Consider the following 21,402-nt stretch of genomic DNA (forward strand, 5'->3'; position numbering starts at 1 on the left):
GTACAGGTCTTTCAAATCTTTTCCGTTTCTATATACTTCTCTCCTTCTCAGGAAAGAAGGAAAATAGCATTACCCAAATGTTTCTTTTTTCAATAGGGGAGGTTAAATTGCTGATCTAACTGAACAATAGGTGAAAAAATAATATTCTATGATCACTACTTTAGGGTGGTAAAAACTGGTGTAAGATCATTAATTAAAACTTGAGCATCTTATTTTTACATATTAACCAACACCTGCATATTCACAAATGCAGTCCAAACATTTTAATTTTCACAGTATAGTGCTGAAGCAGGGACTTCAGGTTATCAGTTTACAAAATCTGTTTCTCTGATGAGACTCTGAGTCATGTATGACATGGGTAGCAGAAAAGAATTTGGAGTAAGAATATAGCAACAAAGATTTCGTTGTCCTTTTTCCCTTTCAGTGTTTAGTGTTTTTCATTCCAGCTTTTTTCCTTAAGTCAGTGAGCTTATTGTTTTGATTTACAAACAAATTATGATAGCCTAGGTAAGGCTTGGAGAGAAATGTAGATTACAGGACCATTAGGGGAGGCAGATAACTTCAGTTGACCATAGAAATCAGAAATATGTTAGAACCTAGTGTCCCTGGATGTGGGGGAGCAACGGTGCAGCCATTCAATATGAAGCTTTGACAGACACTTAGACAGGAGAATCAGAATTGGGACTTCTGTGTAGTCTGAGATGAGGGGGTTTGCAAAGTTCCTGTGTTTTTGGAAAGCTGGATTTCAGCTCCAGGGGAAAGCTGAGGGACACCTTTAGCATTTTGGAATGCATCTACAAAAATGCATGTGCTCTGTTTCTGTCTTCTGAGACCTGAAGAATTATCTGTTGTTTCTGTATTTTCTTTTTTAAATCTTTTATTGAGCCATTAGAATACATAGTACGGACCATGTTTATATTTAAATGAAGGCCCCATAACTGATCACTAATCTTGCAAACAGACAAGCTGTAAAAATGTTATCTGCTTAATTACATATGCTTCATGCGTCAGCAACAAAATCTTAAGAGGAGATTGTCTGCAGGGCGGTGAGGCACAGTGAGAGCTCTTGAGTATCTTACTGATCACAAACTGTACTTTTTCTTCCATGGTTGCAAATACAGGATTCTGAATTCAGTGATGTTAACCAGATTACTGTAGAAAGAAAGGACAAGTGTGCAATCTGGCACTTCCTGATTATTGTTTACTCAGACACAGATATCAGAAAATCACTTTATAAGAATAGACTCAGAACAGATTAGAATCAGGAAAGCACTTTAATATTGTTGTATCTAATTTTGAAAATTAAATGAAAGGTTTCACATTAAAATTCTGAATCCATATTTAGATGGCCACCGAAATCCCTCTATTAAAGCTTTCATTAACTAACTGTGAATTAGCCTGCTCTCAAAGAGATGCTACAGTTAATCAGTAATACTTACACACATCTGGGTCTATCTTGCAGCAATCAACAGCAGTTCAGGCAATGTTTAAGCTCTTCAGGAATCTGTATTTTTTGGAATCAAGACCTATGTCTTGAGTGGTAAAAGCATTGCGGGGGGGAAAGAAAAGTGTAATTCTGCTTTGTGTGCTTTTATTTGTAGACATCTTTGCCTTCTTTTTAAGACTGCTACTTCCGTTGCTAGTGCTGTTAGCCCTGAAGACCAGACTACCTCGGCTTCATCACCAAAAGAGAAAGTCCCTTTCTTTTGACTGAAGTGAGTATCTCCAGTTGTTATCAATCTTATCTATGATGAGCAACCTCTGGAGAGGCAAAAACGTAAGGTCTTGCTCATGGTGTAGATAATTTTATTCCATCCAAAATTAAGTGTGCATATCTGCTACTCTATTCTCACATCTATGGAAATGCCTTAAAAAAGTATTTCTCTGAGGCTAAAAAAAAATCAGAATCAATAGAGCAACAGGTTTGTTGCAGCATTAATAGTGACATCTAAATGCATTTAATACAAGGTAGAATGTTGGACTTCCCTGACACTCTTATTTGCCTATAAATATCAATAAATAACTTGGTACAAATTACATTAAAAATTGTATGCTGAAAAAAATGTATGAGCACCATTATTTTTACATGTAGTCACAAATGTATTCTACTTTAGCAAATGATTAATACGAACAATTTGGATGTGTTTTCAGTTGTAAAGGCATATAGAAAGTATCATGCAGCTGATTAGAGTGGAATTAGCTGCTCTTGGAAGGCCAGCGGGACATTATTTCACAGTTGCCTATAAACTGAACACTCCAGTAAATTGGCAAAAGAATGCTTACTAGCCTAGAATAATTACTTTTGAAGATCTGAAGATATTGGGTCCTTTCAAAACCTGATCTGTACAAAGTTTCAAGAACTAGTGCCTTTACAAGTAAAAATCAGTGTTTTAAAAGATAGGCAAAACTCAGCCTGCCATATTCCCTGCTCACTTGTGCCAAGTATATTGTTCTCTGCCAATCTATTTCCTCAATACTGTTTGTTGGCTGAGGGAAGGTGACAGGAGCAAGGGGCAGAAGTGATGGAGCTACGGCAAGACTGCATCAGTGCTAGTGTAAATTAGCTTATTAATCATGGAGCCACAGTCTCAGTGCTGTAAGTATTGGAGAAAATTAAGACTTGAGGCAGATTCCCATCTTAACAGGGGGTGAATTGCTCCTTGGAAGTGACTTTTCCTGGCTAATTATACTGGGGAAAATGAATAAGACTGGACATTTAATTAGCAAAAATTAGGTGACAAAAATTTCATCCTAGGCATAGAATAAGAAGAAAACTGAAGTAAATGGGGGAAGCAATGATTTATAGTAAGGAAGCAAAACAAGAAAAAAAGAAAAGGAGACATAAGACAACATATTCTTTATTGATTGGAAGCTTTCTTTTTACTTTCAATGTTCTTCCATGATTTTTTAATGTAATTTTCATTTTATCAGCAAAGTAATAATGCCTGATAACTTAGGCCTTCAAAGTCTGCCACCTGCCACAGTTATCTAAGGAGGATAAACTGTGCATAGGGGTCAGTCCTAACGGGACAGCTAGAGGCTGGGTTTGCTATTGGGTTTGTTTAAAACAGCACTGGTGTTGCTTGAATTTGTCCCTTGTTTGACTCTGGTTCCTGGGTAGCTGTTGATTTCTAAATTTGGCTGGGTCTGGGTCTGCTGCAGTCTGAGCCTGGTGCTCCGCTAAAGAGGAGCTCCATGGAAACTCACAGCCCTAAGGGTTTCCACTGTTTCTACAGCTTGAGATTGATACAGATTAGAGCAGAAGGAGGGTTTTACCCATACAGGGAAACAGACCAAGTCACAAATGAGATCATAAATTCTGGTTATTTATTTAGGCTTTATAATCTGATTAAAAGCAAGATTGAAATGGTCAAGTAGTCTTTGTCACTGGTAGAGATGTATTCTTCTTGCTCTGTACTCAGTAACCAGAGTTTGATTCTTATGGTATTCATGGCAGGGGAAACAACCCAGACCATTCCAATTAGATACATGCGTTAGTTGTTTTGGGGTTTGGTTGGGGGAAGGGGAGGAGTGTTGGGAGAGAACTGTCAATTTTTGAGCCACCATTGAATCTTACCATTAAGGCAGTTGAAAGAGATGGTCCTAATTCTCAGAAGGATCCATTCTCTAAGACGGCAGAGGAGAAATTGTCAGTGGCACCTGATTTGGATATATAGCAATATGACCATACAAATCGAACTTCCAGACTTCTAACATATTTTGGAGGACAGATCTATTTTAAAGTCAGTCACACTTATATGAATTAGTAAACAAAAACTGTTAAGAGGTTTTGAAAACCGCTTAATAATTATGCTTGAAAAGAGTAAATTTTATTATTGTTGTTCTGCTTGATCCATGAAATAACAACATTTTCCCATGTGGGAAAATTTCTTGTTGAGGAAAGCTGCAATTAATAGTGTAAGTAAAAAAATTTAGAATTCTTTTTTTCCAAATCCTTATTTGACCAGATCTACATTGAAGCATAATTTGATTTTACTATATGGCATTTTAAAGCCACATTAGAATAGTCAGAGAAACCAAATCTTTGGGTCTGGCACATTTTCAAGTTGTTTTTACTTTTGTTATGCATACCTCATCCCATTCTAAGAAATTGAAAGTGCGATTAAATCTAATTAAAAAGTGTTTAAATACATGCTTCTCTCTTGTTTGTTTAAAAAAATAAAAATAATGGAAAAAATCTTATGTTACTTGAGTCTACACTATTATGGTATTTTTATTCCTGCATCTCGTGCTCTAAGATTCAATCAGTTTGACAGATGCTCAGCGTGTAATTTATTTATAAAGAAGAATTTTCAAGGAAAAGTTGTTATTGCAAAGTGACATAATGTGTTTTTTTTGGAGCAGGGGATGGCAAGTAAGAACTGTGGTAAAGATTAATCCTGCTTGTTCCATACTAGTTGCTTTAATAGGTTCTCTTTGAAAAGCTAGGAGGTATAAATCCAGGGGAAAGTATGTGTGAGCTACTGATAAAGTCTAAGTCATTGGTATTGTTATATGGAATGATCTGCCTTTGAAGATTAGAGTAAGCCAAAGTCTGCACAGTTTTATAACCTTTAGTATGGTCTATACAACAGGTTTGGTTTTTTTTTTTTTCATTATTTGTGTTACAGTTGTATTTAGACTCCAACTTAGAGTAGGACCTTACTTTGCTATTTTGCACTCCAGAAATGTGTAGCTAGTCATTGTCCCAAAAGTCTGCAGGCTAAATAGAGCAATAAGAGGCTAGAAAGAAAGTGGAGACACAGCTCTGATGTGATTTGACCAAGGTTACAAGGCAAGTCTCTTGCTAAAGACAAAACTCTTTTGTCCCAATGGAAATCAAGTTTTTCAGAACAAAACAGAAGGAAAACTCCATCTCAAAAGCATAAATTGCTGGAATCTGGGAAAAGCAGGAAAAAGAAAGAAATATTAAAGGTCTTCTTATGCATTCATGTATACATCTACCCTATAAGCCTGCAAAGTAGCATGAAATAATCTGATTTATAGTGTTATAAAAATGCCATAATTATTTGAAGGCATAATCGATTGCAGCATTTTGGTGCTGAAGTGGGGAAGTTTTTAAAAGTTGTATGTTGTTGTCCAGAATTGGTGGCGTTATCTGGATTTCCTGTTCAGGGATTTTATTTATGATTTCTTTTTAGTAAAGGTAGAGGTGATTGGGGAAGAAAAATTCAAGATACACCACAAAGTAAGGTTGGGCCATGGGATTAAAAGAAGAATGGGTGTTCTAATTTTTCAGAAGTCTTCATTATAACAAATTATACATATATGCACACATATAAGTATATATACACACATGCATAAAAATATGTATACACATATACATATATTGAAGGTATGCCAAAAATTGTATATTTCTACAAGACATTTCAAAAGTTCAGCTAAGCACAAGAGAAGTGTATTAGCATGACCAGAAAGACTTTAAAAGAACTTCTGCTAAACTGCTCAGTAAAAACACAAGTAGTACAGGATTTCCTGGTTTTGTTACAATGCCCTGCTGATGTATAAACAAAACATAATGTGAGGATGCTATAGTAAATTATTGACCTGAAAAAAATTCAGTAATGCTTTTAAATTCACCATTCCACAATTCATAGTAAACTCTAATTGGAGATGGTAAAGACTTGGCAGCAAATCCAATGCAAATAATCCAATTTCTGTGGTGTTGTTTTTTTTTTTTTTCATTCAGAAAGAAAATAAACATAGGTTTGGTAGAGGTCTGAAATAAGGAAAAAAACTGTGATATCATCCCAGATCTCTGCTTTTTCCCTAATTCTGACTGTTCCTAGAAAAAATGTTTATCTGCTCTAAGTGTCAAAATGGCACTTGAAATGATGACAATTTGACAATGAAATGTCTTCTACCCAGTAGTTAAATTACTGCTTTCAGTAGTATGGAAGAAAAATCTGAGGATGAAACCTAGCTCTGAAAAATATCACAGTGTTCCAGCCTTTTCATAAAACTCTGTACATTGCTAAATATTGATAGTATGCTTCAAATATGAATTTCCAGGGAAAAGCCACTTCTTTTCTGTGAAGTTTGCACACCACGGGTGTTACTCCGGCTGTGGTTTTCCAATGGCATCATTCTCTTTTGCATAAAATGTACCTTCATTGCTTTTCTTCATCCTGAGTTTCTTCACATCAATCTCAATTCTTGTGACAGAAGTTAAGATTAGTGCTTGGTGTGTTTGCATGGATGAACTGGTTGATATCCAAGAAAGTCCTGATTAGCTATATAGATATACATACATATATAGAGCTAATCTATAACATGCTTTCTGGTCTCTGGCACATGCTGTTACGTGCCAATGTCCAGAGATATAACTCAGGTCATCTTTGATTAAGGTGTCCTCACACAGGCTGCATAAACTCATATCAAGGCTTATAAACTGTGTGGAAGTTACTGTCATTTAGCAGAGAACATCTGCGTTAGACTGTCATTGCCAGATCTTCCATATCTTTCTTTGATAATTTTCTAGAGAAAGAGAACATCTTTCAGCCTTACCATCACAAGATGAAACCATCTTGTTGTGAAGAAATGAGTTTGCTTAGGTTTTCATGCCTGCTATAACGTACACCATGTACTTATAACTTGTTTTTTTGGAAAGCAGTTGGCATTTTCAAAGACAATAGTCATAGGTTTCTTGTAGAGGAAATTCCATTTTAAGGTAGTATTGACAGTATTGACTGTTGCGAATGAGCGGTTTAGGCCGCTTAAAGAATTACCATCAAGGATATTGGCAAAAGCAATTTTAATAGGAGTCTATAAATATGGGACTGAACAGAATTCGATGTCAAGGCCACTCTATTACTTACTAAAACATATAAAGGAAAATCAAATTAGAATCGAATCAGACTGATTTATGCAGAGAGACCAGAGAAACTAAAGGGTAAAGAAGACCGTCCCGTTGAGTCAATGAGGTTCAGAATGGACCCCCTTGCTTTCTCAACTTCTCAGAGAGGAGTTTAGGTGTGGCTGAATCCAGACTTAGCCTCAGACTCGGTCAACGGTTCATGTCTAAAGGAAAGGAAAGGAAAGGTACAAGGGACAAAGAAATCCTCCTGTTGAGTCACGAGGTTCAGAGAAGACCGGCTGGGTCCACTACTAGTCTCAGACTTGGACAATGGTTATGTGTAGTGGAAGAAATACAGATTAGGGAAGACCCTCCCGTTGAGTCTTGAGGTTCAGAATAGACTCCCTTTCTTTCTAAACTCCTTCTCAGAGAGGAGTTCTGGTGCGGCTACTGGGTCAACGGTTTATATCTAAAGGGTTATATGTATTTAGCAGCAATCTAAGTTTCATTCACAGTGTAAGGTAAATCATAAAATCTTAGCAACGCTTAATCATGGATAAGTTTAACATTTGCAAAGTGAGTTGATAGAATTTACTACAATCACAACAGTGGCTTGATTACAGATTTGGAATGATAGTATTGTACTTGCTATTAAATACATAAATTGATTCACCCACACACATAGAGACACAGAGATAGATATATATGTCACAGAGATAGATATATACGTATGAAAAGGTATACCTGTTAAAAATGGCTTAGCATTTCTCAATGGGCCAGGGTTGAGCCTCAAGGAGGAGAGGGTTTTAGCCCAGGTTTGTAGCCAGCTTTTGGTGGTGGTCCTCCAAATTTCACAAACTGGAGAGTGTGAAAATCTGAGAGGCATTGCACTCAGAGGGAGATGCTGGTCACAGCCTGCTGCGGTCCAGGAGAGCTCAAAGGGTCTCACTTGGGATTGCTGTTTATAGGTTCGTGAGATGATTGGCTTTAGTCATCAGCAAGTTACTGGAAAGTTACTGAAACTCCAGTAACACTGGTACCGTTCCACTCGGGCTACGGTCCAGGTAAGGGGTGTTCCAAGGCTGTCAGGGGATGACTGATTATTCCCGCTCTCGTTACCCACCTTGAGTCCAGTAATAGGAGTGCTTGGTACAGTGAGTGCTGCTCCCCACCTCAGCCATGCAAGAGTTTCTGGTATGGTCAAGGGATGGTTAACTGCCCAACTCATTGCAAAAAGGCCAAGGCCTAGCTGGAATTCCTGAGATCGTAAAGAGGCCCAGGAAAAGAGGAGGGGGGAAGGAATGCACCACCACAATACTGTGCAATTATAACTTGTTTTTTTGGAAAGCAACTGGCATTTCCAAAGAAAATAGTCATAGGTTTCTTGTAGAGGAAATTCCATTTTAAGGTAATATTGACTTATCTGAATTACTTGGCTTGGAGCAATTATCATGATATTGAGGTTCAGTATTCATTGCAATATTTCCAATATTTTTTCATTTACGCTGGGGTGGAAAGAATAATTTCTCTGCCCATCTTTGACAGTTGTCTTTTCTGTCCTAACAGAAACAGGGAACCTAACACAATGTGTAAATAATGTCAGTAATGTCAAAGGACAAGAAAAAAAAACAAGGTTCAATTTCATATGGAATATGTTCTTATGAGATTACATCATCCATTCATAGTTAAAATAAACTATACCGCATTGGAGGAAAAAAGTATGATACTTCAACAAAGATTACATAAAAGGTCTTGTGAAGATCTCAAATGAATCAGCATTAGCTCTCATGGAAGCAAATCAGTATATCCTTATAGTCACTGTGAAAGATTCAACTACTGCTATCAAAACAAATCTATATTAATTTATTCAAGTGCTTACAGTAAATTTTAACAATTCACTGCAATTGTTTCCTTCTAAATCAAATCACTGAAATTGGAATGCTTCAAATTCTTGCTGCTATATACAGACTTAAATCAAGGTATACTAGAAAAAGATACTTAATATTTTCAATCTTAAATCTTTCCGTTAAATAGCATTTTCGTCAGCAAAATTTTTCCACTAGAGATAAATGCTTTAGGTCTTTCTATCTATCTGCATTTCTTTCCTGTTAACATTGCTGAGATTATGTTGTTCAACAAGGAAGAAGAGCTTAACTGTGGAGTTTCCTTTCTTGCAACAGTATAAAAGAATATAACTGGTATTTTTACACTTAAACACTGAAGTTTCTTTTTTTGTTAAGAGTATTCAATAAAGAAATGATCAAAATATTTCTATATTTAATGAGTATTGTTAATACGTAACTGGATTGTGTATTCTAAACTGAACCACTATGAGGTTTTGAAAAACAGCTACCCTTTTATGTTTGTATACCTTTCAGTTCTTGTATTATTTTTTCCTTTCTGAGCGTTCACTTTAATACCTTAAGCTGCATGTACAAAAGAGAAATATTTAGCTGCCTTCAGCCCTAATAACTGAAGGACAGAGTCATATAAAAATATAATCCCTCTGTTCCCAGAGGCAGTGGTCTGTATAAGGCTTTGGGCTGCATTCTTAGCAGAAAGGGGTTTAGCTTGTCAGACTGAGGGTGGCAGCAAAGAAAAGCCTTATTTTTAAAGGGTCATCTGTTTATTCTTTTTTGCCAGTAGTACCTACATTCTGTATATAGTTGCAGAGAACCTTAGTTTTATTGTGATGCAACAAAGGCTAGAGAGAAAAAAGTTTGGGGAGAGCATCTGAAATAGTTTGTACATATTAATGATTTTTAAATAGGAAATGATTGTTGAATTTCATCTGCGATCATATTGCCCAATCTTGAAAGGTCCTTCTAGAGCTCTTCACAGTCAGCCTTCATTTTTATGATCATGAATGATGTAATGTCAGGTTTATCCCCTCACTACTCACCTCATTTTCCTCATCATTTTATGAATACTCTTGACTGCAGAACTGAGTGGGCATTCACTCTTCACTTTGTGAAAATTGCTTTTTAATTCCTATCTGTTGTTATCCCATCTTCAACTAGTTATTTATTCAAGGGAGCGTTCTTTTCCTTATGTTGCAACAGCTTAGTATTTTTTAAAGATTTTTTTAAGCACTCTGTGGAAATGTAATTTCACAAAACTCACTAAATTTCCTCTTGTTCTATGCTTGCTTACTCCTTTAAAGAACTCCAATATATCTGTAAGGCAGGAATGTCCTTTGCAAAAGCAGCATTCCTTGTATCTGTCTTAAAACTCCTGGACAGCAGTTTAAGTTTGTTTATTCTGCATGTTGCCAGCCAACAATGAGAACAGTTTCTTTTTTTTTCCACTTGCATCACCACTTTGAGGGTTTTTTTAAGACTGTTTGGTCTTAAAAAGGCTTTTCCTTTGATTACAATATCTTCTCTCCCTGTTCCTTTTTCTCTATGCCTTTGTTTGCCTGTTTTCAGATTACCTACATAGTGGAGAAAGCAATAGATTAATTGCATCTACATTCTCCATTGTCTTTAATACCAATAGCAGGGAATAACTCACACAGAAAAGTAACAGGTCATTATATTCCCTTATCTGACTGCAAGTTAACTGGCTCACAGTGAAGTCCTTAAAGAAAGAGAGCAGTTACTTAAATGAGCTCTGTATTTAATTTCTTCTTGGTCAGTCTCCCATTATGCATGCATGTCAGGTTTTCCACAACATCAAAGGAATACTGATCCATTTAACAATGCAATACTCTATAAAGCAGCTGTCACAGCAGTAAAGACAACCATTTTAAAATCTGAGTTTGTGTATGCTGATGTGAGTCAGTAGTCTTTCAGCCCATTTTGTAGGGTTTAGTAAGCATAACCTCAAGTTATCTTTAACTGGTGAGACTGCAACTGTCTCTTATACTATCCTACCTCTCAAGAACTCGCACAGAGGTTTCATTTAATTGCTGACCTTGCTTTGTGCTCTATTTGGAGTTCTTTGCATCTTAGGAGTCTAGGGAGGGAGTTGGAGTTGCCAGCACCTCAAAGGTTTGGGCTTAAAGTAATACTTTTCATTCTCTGAATTTACCTTTTATTCCCTGGTGATGATGTTAGTCAGTACTGAATAGTCAGTGCAAAGGTGTTGTACGAAGCCAGTCTTACTTTGTTTTCCTTCTCAGTTGAGAAAATATTAGTAGCTGAATGCAGAGCCTGGACAACAGTTGATCAGTCATGCTGTCTCCTGCCAAACTATACCTCAAGCTTGACAGAGAACAGTTAATTAACATGCATCTGTGAACAGGTATTATCCATTTTCACTGATCCAGAAAGTATGTGTTGAATGGGTGAAGAAGTGACAGAAAACATATTCCAGGTTTGTTTCCTCCCTGACTCCCTCCCCTTTTGCATCCAATTTAGTGAGTACTATTTTCCTAAATTCTAATTCTTTGTTTCATTCATATATTTTTTAGTAACTACTAATTTGCTAAAAAAATTACACAGAATGTATCCTTTATACATATCATTGGGTTACTAGGGAGTTCTGATGTATTTTGTGACATTCTTAGGGAACTAAAAAATGCCATAGGATTTAATGAAGAGAATATTATCATTAATGTATTCTTAATTTGGTCCCTGTTTGGTTTTAATCAGAACTGTATAGTTATTGTAGCACAGTATATTAAATGAAAGTCTGCTGGGTACTTCACATTATAGCACAGTGGGAAAATATTATGAATTTTCATAAAATAAATTTTATTTGATTCATTAAACTTGTAAGTAGTTTACTTGATTTCTTTTGTTAGTATATTACTTATTTATCACATTTTCAATGAGACCTCAGGGGTATCCTTTCATTAATGCAAATTTTATTTGGAATAGAACCATTTAGTTTTACTCCAGGATAGGCTATTCCTAAACAGGACCAGATATAATGGGATATGTAATAGCAGAAATGTTACAGGTACCTTCAGAGCTCTGCTTCTCTGAGTACAGTATCTAGAACTTCCACATACAGAACAGGTTGAATGAACACATGCAGTTGCATGACCATATGTCTGTGCTGGGAAAAAACATTTCTCCAAGTCACGAAAAAGAGAAGGAAAAATTGTAGCCAAAAAAATGTTTGTCACAAGTAGCTGTACTATCCTATATATTGTTGCACCCAGTCTCATCAGATAAGCAACATCTGGCCATGCAAATGTTGGTTTGGGAAACCCCTAGGATATTTTGAGGAAAATAGTGTTGTGATTGTGACTGAACTGTTATTGAACATGGGACTGAAACAGTATGTCTGTGTAGCTTTAGAGTTTATTTTGCTTCCTCTGTAGCAAATACCTAGAACACGGCAAAAGTGACCCTGTCCTTAAAGTCATGGTGGAAAGAAGAGGGAAAAGAACAAGAAGCCCCCAGTCATTAAACCAGAGAAGAAAAAAACTTATTGCTAGAATACCTAGACATTAATCTGATATGAGCAGAGTATGGCGGCTATAAAGGAGGTGTTTATGGTCTGATGGTGCCATCAGTGCCAGGTGACTTTCAGGTTTTTTAATCCCGACATTCTTTCCCATATGTTGAATTGCTGCTTAATTCAACTCTGTACCATTCTCTCCTTCAGGCCCTTTGCATCAGCATCCCTCTATTTTCCCTGTTTGCTTCCTTTCTGTGTTTTCATAGGCTTTTTATTTCTTCCTTTTCAGTTATTTCCTCCCTTTCTGTTTTACCTTCATCTAATTCCTCCTGTCCTACCAAAACCTCACCTCAGGAAATAAACAATGTGCAAAGCTGCCAAAACAAAACAAAAAAGAAATCACACACTCCTGTGAGTCTGCCTTTGACATATGCATGTGAGAGTGAAAACCAGGTGGTCATACATTTCTTCCTGTGGAAATGCTGTTTTGCTGTTGACAACCAAAACTTTGAGCAAAGCAAGCATTGCTTGTACAAATCTTCATGGAACCTCAGTTTCATTTTTTTCCCAGTTAAAAGCAAGTGATCTGTAATTGTTCTTTTAAAGCACATTCTTGCTAAGATAAATTAAATTCTTCTTGGCAAGCATGTCTATTTTTTACATGGTGGTATAGACTTAAGTTGAAAGCAGTAGTTAACTACAGGAGTTAACCATTTCTACACAGTTTTGTGGCATCTGTTATCTCCACTGTAGTGGTGGAACAGCTATGGAAAGTAGGCAAACCCCAACATACTTTTTCTTCAGGAAATGTATCAGTCATTGATAAAATCAAGCGGGTAGCTACTGGTTATTTGAGTTTCACTTGTGGAGGTATTCAGCAGTCTAAAAGGGAGAGAGCAGACATCTGGATGCCAGTAAGGCAGCCTTCTGGTTTTGAATGGGTTCTGCTGGATTGGACTGGACTGGACTGGAGTGCGGTTCAGTGACAAGAGCTAGCAGAGATGGGCTGCATTGGGCTCCCAGGTGAGTCCCATTAGATAAACAAGCATAGTGAGTTAGAAGTCAATCGTCTAGCAACCTACACAGGTTGGACAGTGGCTATTCAAACTGTTAATTGGACTGGGCAGTATTAAACTTTGTGCTTAGGTTCTAAGTTGTTATAATAACAATAACATCTCCTGGTAAAGGCTCTAAGTTATTATAATAACATCTCCTGGTAAGCATGCTTGTGGCATTCCCTACATAGCACAGGCTGCTAGAATGTCTATTTCAGTTATTTATGAGATCATAGTATTTATGGGATCTTTGCTTTGCCAGGGGGAGTTTATGTTGTCCATCAACAATAACAATTTTCAAAACTTTTGAGGTTTCTATCTTAAACCAACCCTATAATGAAAGAGGGTTGAAGGGCAAGTTCTCTAACTGGCATGGTCTACATGTTGAATGGATTCCTATTTTCAGTCTCCCTGAGTGAAAAACTGGATAACAATAACTAATCTTTCAAACTCTGACAAAAATTTATCACACAAGGTTGACTTTCTGTGGCCATTAGAGCTGTAAAGTGCTAGTCTGAGCGTATTGTAGTGTAAAAGGAAGTATGTTGTTTCTGTAGATATTTCATACTGATCAAAGTTCTCTGCCTTGAGGGATTCAGTTATTTAAGTGATTTTCAGTGATTTTTCATTCTGATAGGAGATATGCTGTATTGCTATTGTCCTCCTCCTGTTTACCTGTACATAACGAAGGATTTAGAGCTGTGATATTTCACTTGTATGAGATAGCAGTTTGTTCTGGAGACAGTACTCCTGGACTTTTTTTAGTCTTTATTACTACTTCTTAATAAATATTAGATGCAATCTGAGACAAACCTTACAGAATATGTTAATTGTGAAGACTAAACCAAAATTAACCTTGAAAAGTAACATACAAAATAACTCTTAGTGACAGGTAATAGTTTATTTGCTGTTCTATGACAAGTTTTACCTAAGCCTGACTGTGAGATCAGGAAGGTAACACTTCTGTTCCTTCATTTCTTATTCCAAAAAGCATTTAGTGCTTTCGCGTAAGTATTAAAAAAACGGTAATGGTTGCTGGAGTGACGAGAGAAATAACAAAGGAGGTAGACATAAGAAGCAAATGTTCTTACAGAGGCAAAAAAAGGAAAAACGCTGTCTTCATGGTGTAACAGAGAAAATATTCAGAGATGGATCTTCCGTTGATTTATGTCAACAAGATTCTGTTGGGTTTATGGGTCTGGGTCCATTTATCCTTGTTGAGGTGAACTATGAGATATATTTTGGCTTGACTAGATTATTACTTCACCGTAAGAATTAATATCTCTAGAAAACTATCAGATTTTATTTAGAAACAAATGAAAAAACTTGGTAAGAAAATATATATTCTTAGTCAAAATAGACTGTAGGGTCTTCATTTTTGTGGCTCTTTTTGGTAGGGTCTTTATTGTCAGAGAAGTAATGTCTTCCAATGGCATCTTAGTATTTTGAATAATCCCTCAGCTGAGCCTCACTTCACTATAAGTTAATATGCACTACCAAATATAGGTTTGTACATGCAAATAATTAAAAATGATTGCTGTAATCAGAGAGCCAACTGCATAGCATGCTCTCCCAAGAGTTAGACATGTGCGCATGTTTTTTACATATATAAACACTTAGGCATTTATTTTATGTATCTATAAAATATTCACATTTGGGCATCTGTGTATACAAATGATTTCTTATTCAACAAAAAAAAAAGTGTGAAAAAGTCTAAAGGCAATTCTTCATACAAGACATAGCATAGTAGTAATATCGCTTCTTTTTTATTTGAGTCCAATCCTTCAATCTCCTCATTTAAGGTAAGGTTATGATATTTGATAGCAAGTAAATCAGCTTTTCTTAAACTCATGCTATATATCTGTGGCATTCAGAACTCCAGGAGATACAATAATTTAAGTCAAAAACATCATGAAGCTTGTAATAGAAAGCAGCCTTGACCTTGCCATAGGTGACATACTATGACAAATAAATAGTAGGCTTAGAAAAAAGAAAATAAACACACAAAATACAGATTCTTTAATATTTTAATCTTAAAGACAAATAAACCACAACATTCATTCAACTTTTAGGAATGTTCTTTTTACAAGGCTTTCAAGTTTTCAATAGCTTTCAGATTCATAGTTTCAGATTCTTAGTTTACTTTTTTAACCTTCAATTATGTATTTGAACAACAGCTTGACTTCTGCTCTCTCCACCAAGTTGAGCAGCTAATGCTGTATCTCATGGTGTTTAGCAGTTTGGAAGTTCAGACTGCCACTATTTATGTGCCTAAATATGATTGATAGTAATCCATTTTTACAGTTCATGTGCTGAAGGCACTATTTGTTCTTTTGTTTCCATTTATGCACTGTTCTGTTCATTGGTTTCATTCAGAAGTCACTCAAGAGACTCTCCCTGACTTTCCTAATTTCTAGAAGGCCTAACCCTTTCCAGTGCTGAGTTAATAGTAACTGCTGGTGCTCAGCAGGTCTGAGGACTGAGTTCAAGGGCTACAGCAAATGCTTTATCCAGATACACATAGATATTTAATGAGTCCTGTGAACCATACTTCTGTGGAGTAAATATAATTCTGTTCCTCACTAACATGTGCAAACTGCAGGAAGCATTTCTTGAGGTGTGGTAGACATCAGGAATTTGCCTTTCTGATGAGTTTTTTCTTTTGAGCAAGAATTAATGGCATAATGGATATTTGTCCCCTTGTATAACTGTAAATGAAGCTGCAAGTAAGATTCCTGTATGCATGAGGGAACTCAAGAAGTTACAAGAGGGGTGAATTTTACCTTCTCCTCCCCAAAATACTTTAAAATAGTTAAATAAGAATCTGCTTCAGGACTAGAAGAAAGTAGTCAAGTTTTGATGGAAATAAGCAGAAAAAAGAGTAAATTACTTACTTGACTTTCAGTGTTGTATTTATGTACTACCTGAAACAGGTTAAAAATAAGAGGAGCCATATTTCAATATGCAATTTGCACTCATTGGCAAAGTTTTCAGAACTGGTAGGAAAAAAGAAAAATAAATGAAATATTCTATTCTAAGAATCACCCCAAAGGAGGCAGGGAGGTTACCAAAGCTTAGGCTTTGGTCTAATTGGCTGCTTCCTAATAAATCTTTTAATTTCCTTAACTGGTAAAGATCTAATTTTAATATCTTCCTGTTTTGATATTTACAGGAATATTTGTTTGGACTCTTAGGCCCTTTAGTGAACTGAACAACCATTATTTGAGTTTGGGATTTGAATTTGAGAGAGGTAAGCCAATTTTCCATAAGAATTGATAAGAACAAACGTTCACTCATTGCTCAAAGTAAATCTGAATTTGCTGATGTTGTGGGTTAACCTTGGTCAGTAGCCTGATGCCCACCCAGCAGCCCAGGGCGGGATGCATGACAGGGAATGGAGGGGTTACAGTCAGTCCATAACCACACTGCCACTTCTTCCTTCTCACATTTTTGCTGTGCTCTAGCATGGGCTCTCCATAGGCTTCAGTGCCTTCTTGAAATACCTAACTGCTCTGGTGTGGGGTCCTTCATGGGCTGCATGGTCCAGCATGGTCAGGTCCGTGGGCTACAGGGAAATAACCTGCTCTACCATGGGCTGCAGGGTCGCCTGGAACATCTCCTCCCCCTCCTTCTTCTCTGACCTTGTCGCTCACACGGTTGTTTCTCACACTTTTCTTCTTCCCCCTCTCCCTGACTGTCATTTTGCCCTTTCTTAAATGTGTTATCCCAGAGGAACCACACACATGGCTGACATCCTTAGCTTTTTCCCATGCTGGGTCTGTTGCAGAGGAGGCTGGAACAGGCTGTGTCCAGGACAGGACAACTTGCGATCTCCTTCCACATAAGCCACCTCTGCAGCCCCCACATTGCTCCAAATCTTGCCACCTACACCCAGTACAGGTCATGTTTCAGAAATGTATTTAGTTTTTCCGGCTTTTGCAGCCATTAGAAATTGGATATGCAAAGTCTTTAATGACTTCAAACTGCATGGAGTTACAAGACTCCATGAAGTTTGGGTGCACTCTCAGTCTCATGTCCTTAACTGCATTGAGTGAGCACAGTTTTCTTAAATTGAGTGAAGCTCTACCGGCTTACGTCAGCCTAAGGGTGTTTTCAATGCTTACAGGGATGGCAACTTGCCAACACCTACCATTATGAAGACCTGTTTAAAATCAAGAATCAACTTCTCTTTTCTGCCCATTTCTGATGATTGAAAAAGTTGAGCATTTAACTCAGAATTACTAGTATATACACTTGGTAGGTGGGAAACTCTGGTACAAGCTTCAGCTCTAATTGGAGCAGGAAACTGCTACAATACTGTGGGTTATTTTGCAGTGGATGTCTTTCCTTCCCTTCTGTAGCTGTTCTACTTTTTATTAGAGATATATATTTGTGTATGCATAGAAACAAATAAAAGGAGAGACATTATTTGACAAGATGTTTAGAGAATTTACATGTTGCCAGGTCTTTGCTATGATTTTGGGTAGATGCCACAATCAGTAAAATGTATTTTACCTTCTTTATCATGCGTACTGATTTTACATAAATTCTAAGGAGAAAGAATGTCCTAAGCCTGAGGACAAATCATTCTATTAGATTTTTTTAATTTAGTGTGGTAAAAATGGACAAGAGACAGAGCATTATACATAGGGAATGACTCTTTATTTCAATTTTTGTAATTGTCAGAGGCTTTGTGAGGTTATTGACAGCAATATAGGACACTTTGAAGCAAGTCCACTATTAAAAATACAGTTGTTGGAAGCAGTTGTTAATGAATAGACTGTTACCAACATTTTAAACCTAATGAAAGAGAAAATAATGTAACACGAAGAACAAGAGGAAGCAGGATGTTATAGTGAGAAAGGATTTCTGTCTAAGCTGAAATCGTTAAACTCTGAAATCTACCTTTTCAGGGTCCTTCATTGTAATCCATTATATTTCATTCCCCTTTGGTACCACAAAGATGTCAGTTTGATGACATATTACACATAACAATGTCATTACATTGGCATAACATGACATCTGGGACTCATTTGAACTTTTAAAAACTTCTAATCCCTAAAATAAATTAGGAACTGAAGACTTTTCAGACATAGAAAATAAGTCACTTGTTAGAAAGTATAAGGTTCTCCATACGTTTTGGAGAATTACACTTTTCTGAGCTTTTTTTTCTTTCCTTTTTTTCCCCTGATGCATATAATACTCTTAGCGGGAAATATAGTCCACAGATGTCCAGTTTGTTTAAAACACCTTTTCTCTCTTTTCCTTAGTCTTGCTGAAGTACTAAGACCCACTGTAGATGACAACTCATCTACAGATTTTAATTAAATATCTCAGAACCAAACCAAAATCTTTGCTGTAATTTTGACTAGAAAAATTCTTAATCAGCCTCCTAACTATTCTCACTTTAATTTTTTTCTTACCTTAAAGATTTTGTGGTCACTCTTACTCATCTGTTGAACTGTTTTGATCCATTCCTTGCAAGACTGGAAGTCTGATTTTAGGCAGCTTAAATCTTGGCCAAAATTGTTTTTTCTTGTAATGTACAGGTATACAGATACATAAAACATTAAAATACTAGTATTAAAAGTATGGTGTGGTGTTGCTTCTACATAATGATGATCCATTTGTTGAAGATGTAATACATTTTGAAACTTCGAATGACAGATATTGAGAAACAGGTGTAGTCAGCTTTTGTTTGTATTTGTAGAAATCTTACTGTTATCTCAAGCTACTCTTTATGCCATTTTATCTGCGTTGATGTTGCTTAATGGCTGATTTTGAGTATTCAGAGAGACACATAGCAGGCAGAAAAGAGTGGACTAAGGGATTTGGGAAGAATTGAGGCCAGATGCATCTGGCCTCGTCGTTTCCAGACTGCTCACCATCTGAATTTGCAACTGCAACCTTTGAAATGTTGAAAAATTGTGCTATTTGGCTGGGAGAGAGTTAATTTTCTTCATAATATCTAGTTGGGGCTGTGTTTTGAATCTGTGCTGGAAACAGTGCTGATAATACAGGGATGTTTTAGTTATTGCTGAGCAGTGCTTACACAGAGTCAAGGCCTTTTCTGCTTCTCACACCACCCCACCAGCGAGTAGGCTGGGGGTGCACAAGAAGTTGGGAGGGGACAAAGCTGGGACAGCTGACCCCAACTGACCAAAGGGATATTCCATACCATATGATGTCATGCTCAGTATATAAACTAGGGGGAAAGCTGGCTGGGGGACAGCTGCTCTGGGACAGGCTGGGCATTGGTCTGTGGGTGGTGAGCGATTGTTTCCATTTGCATCACTTGTCTTTCTTGGGTTTTATTTATGGGGTTTTTTTGTTATTTTCCTTTTCATTATATTTTTATTATTATTATTAATTTTATTTTATTTATGAAACTGTTCTTACCTCAACCCATGAACTTTCTGACTTTTACTCTTCTGATTCTCTCCCCCATCCCACTGGGGCAGGGTGGAGTAAGTGAGCAGCTGTGTGGTGCTTAGTTGACAGCTGGGTTTAAACCATGACAGTCCTTTTTGGCGCCCAATGTGGGGCATGAAGGATTTGAGATAATAACAGATTCAACAGAGCATATTAGAAGGGATTTATATCTGTTAACAGTTGTGGGTCAAAATATTAATTTATCTGTTCTCGACATTAGTTTATCTGATCTGCACCATGCTCTTTTTTTTGCTGTACCTGTTAAAGATTGGTGTTGGCTTTTGCAGTTTGCTGTGTTCTGCAGTGATTAGTGATATTTTGCCTGGGAGATTCATTATTAAAACACTGATCTTGAGCTTGATCTGGTATTTGGTCTCTGCACTGAAGCCATTACTGTACTTCGGGTACCATCTCATGGAGACAATTATACTTCTTCCTCTGAGAGGTTTTTTGTGGAGGAAATACAGAACGGCACCCATGTTACCTTCTTCTGTGATGTTGTCGCCCTTGTTACAATGACTTCTCAGTGACTTGATGTCGTGGTTTAGTCCCAACAGGCAACTAATCACCACACAGCCGCTCACTCACTCCCCTTCCTCAGCTGGACAGGAGAGAGAAAATATGACGAAAGGCTTGTAGGTCGAGACAAGGACATAGGAAGATCACTCACCAATTACCATCATGGGCAAAACAGACTTGACTTGGGGAAATTGGTTTAATTTATCACCGATCAAAATCAGAGTAGGATAATGAGAAATAAACCCAAATCTTAAAAACACCTTCCCCCCACCCCTCCCTTCTTCCCGGGCTCAACTTCACTCCCGATGTTCTCTACCTCTTCTCCCCGAGTGGCGCAGGGGGACAGGGAATGGGGGTTGTGGTCAGTTCATCACATGTTGTTTCTGCCGCCCTTTCCTCCTCATATTCTTCCCCTGCTCCATCGTGGGGTCCCTCCCACGGGAGACAGTTCTCCACGAACTTCTCCAACAAAGGGTCCTTCCCTTCTTCATGAACTGTTCCAGCATGGTTCCTTTCCACGGGGTGCAGTCCTTCAGGAACAGACTGCTCCAGTGTGGGTTCCCCCATAGGGTCGCAAGTCCTGCCAGCAAACCTGCTCCAGTGTGGACTCCTCTCTCCACGGCTCCACAGGTCCTGCCAGGAGCCTGCTCCAGCGCAGGCTTCCCACAGGGTCACAGTCTCCTTTGGGCATCCACCTGCTCCTGCATGGTGTCCTCCATGGGCTGCAGGTGGATATCTGCTCCACCGTGGACCTCCATGGGCTGCAGGGGGACAACGTGCTTCACCATGGTCTTCACCACGGGCTGCACGGGAATCTCTGCTCCGGCGCCTGGAGCCTCTCCTCCCCCTCATTCTTCACTGACCTTGGTGTCTGCAGGGCTGTTTCTCTCACATATTCTCACTCCTCTCTTCTCCGGCTGCCGTTTCCCAGTTTTTCCCCCCCTTCTTAAATATGTTGTCACAGAGGCGCTACCACTGTTGCTGATTAGCTCGGCCTTAGCCAGTGGCAGATCTGTCTTGGGGCCAGCTGGCATCTGCTCTATCAAACACAGGGGAAGTTTCTAGCAGCTTCTCACAGAAGCCACCCATGTAGCCCCCCCTGCAACCAAAACATTGCCATGGAAACCCCATACACTTGAACATCCTTGGGTAGTTAAAATACTTCTATTGGTATTTCTTAGAAATATTGCTTCGGTTTTGTCTAAGGTTAACAAGTAATTCAGGAAT

Source organism: Gavia stellata, chromosome 3 (assembly GCF_030936135.1).
Source record: "Gavia stellata isolate bGavSte3 chromosome 3, bGavSte3.hap2, whole genome shotgun sequence".
NCBI lineage: Eukaryota > Metazoa > Chordata > Aves > Gaviiformes > Gaviidae > Gavia > Gavia stellata.